Source organism: Lathyrus oleraceus, chromosome 6 (assembly GCF_024323335.1).
Source record: "Lathyrus oleraceus cultivar Zhongwan6 chromosome 6, CAAS_Psat_ZW6_1.0, whole genome shotgun sequence".
Classification (NCBI taxonomy): domain Eukaryota; kingdom Viridiplantae; phylum Streptophyta; class Magnoliopsida; order Fabales; family Fabaceae; genus Lathyrus; species Lathyrus oleraceus.
The window spans coordinates 73531870-73537101 of NC_066584.1; positions in this window are offsets into that span (position 1 = coordinate 73531870).

Genomic DNA, 5232 nt, shown 5'->3' on the forward strand with positions numbered 1-5232 from the left:
ACTCTAGACTCAGGTAGAGAGTCTTTGCCACAAGATTTACAATCAGAGTATCCAAGTACGAAAGCATAATGGAACCAATACAACATATTTGATCAATATGACAATAAAGATAGCAAAACCAATAAAGAAAAGCCACACAAGTAAACAAACAAAGGCACATAAACAACCTAACTAGGCTTGACTTACTTAGGGAGTTCGCCCCCAGCAGAGTCGCCATCTGCCGCACCTCGAAAAATGAGAACATGACTTAGCAATGGAAATCGCACGCTCGCATGATGGACTGAACAGAGTCGCCATCGAGCTTTATTTATTCCTAAAAAGGAAAAGGTAAATATTGATAAAACCCAAGAAAGAGCGACAATGATTATGGTCGTCACAACCAAATCAGGGTTCGAGAGTCGATTACGCAAGGGGAAGGTATTAGCACCCCTCACGTCCGTTGTACTCAACGGGAATCATTGGGTTAATTGTGCATGTTAGTGTTAGCTTAGAAATGTTAGGCTTCTCGAGTTATTAGGTGGGAAAGAAAGAATAGAAGAGAGAAGAATGTCTTTGGATTTTGCAACGAAGGGGACTAAACCTAAGTTTTTTATTAATGGGCCTGATAAGATTTCACAATCCTGCTCCTACGTATCTAAATAGATACCTCAAGGCTTACGTAGTTCTAGGTAGAAAAATGTTTCTTTGTTGGTCGATTTTAGCGAAAGCTATATTGTATTAATCGATGAAAAACATTGTTTTACCCAAAACAGATGAGGAGCGGACGTATACCACACATCGAATGGATTTACAAATCAATATTCAGAAAAACGTCACTTATCTCAACTCAACAATTATGGCCGAAGCATTGCTTTACATCACCTTAAGACAATGTGTCTTTCGTTTATGAAAAGGTTTTTCTGATCAATCGCACGACGGTGAAAAAAGTTTGATCGGTTGGATGTATTTTTGGGCTTTAAAGACGAGTATTTATGACTTGAAAGCTCTTACAACTTGGGTCAAATACTCGGGATTACGACTGGACCTTTCACCCAGGTAATCTTTTTCTTTCAATTTTATTGAGAAAAGAAGTTTGAATATTTGAAGTGTTTTGAAGGAGAACACAAACGCTCATGGGTTGCAAGCTCTTACAACTTGGGCCTAGCATTCGAAACTACATCTGGACCTTTCATCCAGCTAATATTTTTCTTCCAATTTTATTTAAGAAAATGTTTTGAATATTGGAGCATTTTGAAGAGAAGACAAATACATAGGGCTTACAAGCTCTTACAATTTGGGCCAAATATTCGGGATTACGACTGGATATTTCATCCAGGTAATCTTTTTCTTCCAATTTTATTTAAGAAAATGGTTTGAATATTTGAGTGTTTTGAAGAGAAGACGAATACATAGTGTGATACGGTGAACTGACTTTGTGTTTTTGCTTTGAAAAGCTATGTTGCGGATAGCAAGAGTCGCCACCGACTTTTATTTTATCCAATAAGGAAAGGCGGAAAAGAACAGGAAAGACCTTGATTAGATTTTGAGTTCGGGAGGTACATTATACAAAGGGAAGGTGTTAACACCCTTTGTATCCATGGTTATCCATGGACTCTTAATTGCTTAACTCACTTATGTTTTCCTTGTTTGAGAAAGTGTTTGAGAAATATGGTGTGTTTAGAAAATATTTTGAAAGGAGAGTTTAACTTTGTAATGATTCTTGTACTAATGTATACAAAGTGTTTATCTCGTTTGATTTTGAAAGATGTTTAGAAAAATATAACTCGGCGATGATTCTGGTGCGAATGTATACCAAGTGGTGATTTTCTAAAAGATGTTTTGAAAAGTGTGAGGTGTGAAAAGTATTTTAAGCTATGAGCAAGCATTTAAGAGTTATACCTAACCAAGGTCTTTATAGGTATTTCCTATCCTTAGGAGGGTAAAATTGTCCTTACTATTGAGAAGTAAGTAGTCTTATCCTTTGGATGTAAAGGGACATCGTGGGGTCGTCGATTGGCCATTGAAGGCAACATTTGTAAGGATACCTTAGCATTCGAAGGGATGATCATCATTTAATCGTAGGCTACAACGAAGGGTCATCGAGGGACAAAGTCATATATTCGAAGGCAGCGTTCGAGGGACAAGGTCATATATTCGAAGGCAACGTTCGAGGGACTATGATTTATCTTGTAGGGACATTGACCTTTTGATCGAAGGGACTATGACTTATCTGTTTAGGGATGATGATGATTTAATCGAAAGGGTCTTTGCTAAGGATATCCCCACATTCGCGGGACATGACCGTAATATCGTAAGGCAACAAAGAGAGGGTTACCCTAGAGGTGCAAGTGTGGAAATGATATATTATCCTGAATTAATTTATCTAAGTTCATATATTTGAAGGCAGCGTTCGAGGGACAAGGTCATATATTCGAAGGCAACGTTCGAGGGACTATGATTTATCTTGTAGGGACATTGACATTTTGATCGAAGGGACTATGACTTATCTGTTTAGGGATGATGATGATTTAATCGAAAGGGTCTTTGCTAAGGATATCCCCACATTCGCGGGACATGACCGTAATATCGTAAGGCAACAAAGAGAGGGTTACCCTAGAGGTGCAAGTGTGGAAATGATATATTATCCTGAATTAATTTATCTAAGTTCGATTATTTATCTTTCCATGCAATCCTATTAGCATACATCTAGACAATTATATTCACGGTATGGAAAAATTAAAGTGCGGAAAATAAGACTACGCTATTACATGGCTTCGGGATGGGGGGTACATAATTTAAAAGGGGATATAAAATATCTAAATCTTAATTAACGAGTACAAAATTAAAAGGGAATACAAAGTAATAAAACCTAATTAAACTAAAAAGAAAGAAATAATAAAAAAAAATCCTAATTAAATCTATTACATAGAAAGTTCATGACAAATGAAATAAATAAACTAAATTTAAGAATGAATTAAGAATATTTTTAGTCTATAATAATAGAAACTTTTTTTTATGAATTTATGGAAAAACATAGACTAAATTGATAGAAATTTTAAAAGAAAAGAGAAAAAAAAAATTAGATTTTTATTATTCAAAATAGCCCATTTTAATTAATTGGTTTTATTTTAATAATAGAAAAATAGTGGTAAATTAATTATAGTGGAAAGGGAGTAAACATAGTAAAACACTTAAAAGCTAAAAAATAGGTCCTGGGGGCTCAAACCCAGGACCTCTACGTTGCAGTGAGGGGGAAGCTACCAACAAGCCATGTTTGTCCATTCGTTATTTATTCGCCTTCATTAAAATACATATTAATTCTACATGGTTTTTTTATTTTGACGCAACACCACCATGCATGTTACAACTTTCTCTCTTACGGCAAGCTGCTTTATTTTTTCTCATGCTGTTTCTTTCATGTGAATACAATAAACCTGTAACTTCATCTTATATCAAACCACACACATAAAATAAGATCATATGTAATCATCATGCAATAATAAAAATATCCATACACAAATCAAGAAGCTTATATTATTTTACTCATGTATTAGTTCTCTTTACTGCAAGTGATAATGATAAAACAAACCTTACACATACATGTTAAAGACAACCAAGGATTTATATTATCACCATTATATCATCATCATCATCATTATTATGTAATAACAGCCTGTGAAATAAACATAATCATGCTAGAAACAAAACTCATATAATAATAATTAAATGGCAGATATAATTCTTTAATCATTCAAACAGAATTTCTCCAACATGCTATGACATATCAATAACAGATGCATACTTGAATAAAGCAATATCAACATCCACCAAATCATGAATACATCATCTCAATATATATATTAAACCAATATTATTCATGCATGAATTAAGGAGTATTGCAAGGTAATCATGCTGGATGCAAATTCCATAATGAATACTTACTGGGGATTTGATTCTTCTAGCTTGCTCACTGTATGTGTGTTGTTCTTATTCAGGCTATGAGTGCTTTATGGTTGCTTCTCTTTTCCCTGCACGTGAATCTTCTTGCTTCTGCCTTACCTTGTGTATCTTCTTCTCTTGTATCTCTCCTCTTTTTCCTCCTCCTTTTTTTCTTTGCAGCCATATGAAGTATTTATAATGGTGTGGATTAGGATTTAACCTTGCTAAATATTTGGATCCCTTCCTATACTTTAGGATTTAACCTTGCTAAATATTTGGATCCCTTCCTATACTTTAGGAAAGTTAGGGTTTAACCTTGCTAAATATTTGGACCCCTTCCTATACTTTAGGAGAGTTAGGGTTTAACCTTGCTAAATATTTATTAAATACAAATATTATTATAAATAATGAATAATTTAAATAAAAATTAATTTAAATTTTAGTTACATAATTGAATTAAAATTTAAACCTATTTCTATTTTTACTTTCATCATTTAAAAAAAATCAAAATTATTCTTACTTATATCAACCAAAATTATTTTATAATTTATGGGCTTAAAAAAATGTTACTCTTATAAATAAATTTTATTAAGTAAAAAACATGAATTACTAAATAAATACTATTTATAAATAATGAATAAATGGAACATGAGTCACTAAATTATAAAAAATAGTTATTATAATTTAATGAGCTTTAACAAATAAAATTAATTTAAAATTTTTATTATACAATTAAAATTCAAATCTATTTTTATTTATCATTAAATTAAAACTATTTTATTTATATATATATAATTTATTTATATCATACAGATAACCAAAATTATTATTATTTTTTATATCTGTATCACATAATAAATAAATTAAAATTTATAATTTATATGAGAATGTATGCTAATGAATGAATGCAAATGTGAAATGAATGTCATGCATGAATCAATTTATCATAAAAATTAAGAGGCAAATTTTGGGGTATGACAGCTGCCCCTGTTCAATATTCTTAAACCGAGAGAATTAGAATGGTATGTACGCCATTTGTGATCTGGAGGTGGAAGATTATTGAACACTTAGAATGCCCCAAAAATTTGCACTTGTTAATTAAAAGATAGTCTTGATGGAGATGGGCTTAAAGATGCCATCCAGAAAGTTTGATGATGAGAGCTTCAGAGTGCGTCGTACATAAGACCATATCTGAAGACATGGGTGTCACACTGGGTCGTACGCTAGACCGTATAATGAGTCATCCATTAGGTGATATTAGGGTGAGCTGAACCTGATGAGATAAGGATCAGAATGGGTCATACGCTAGACCGT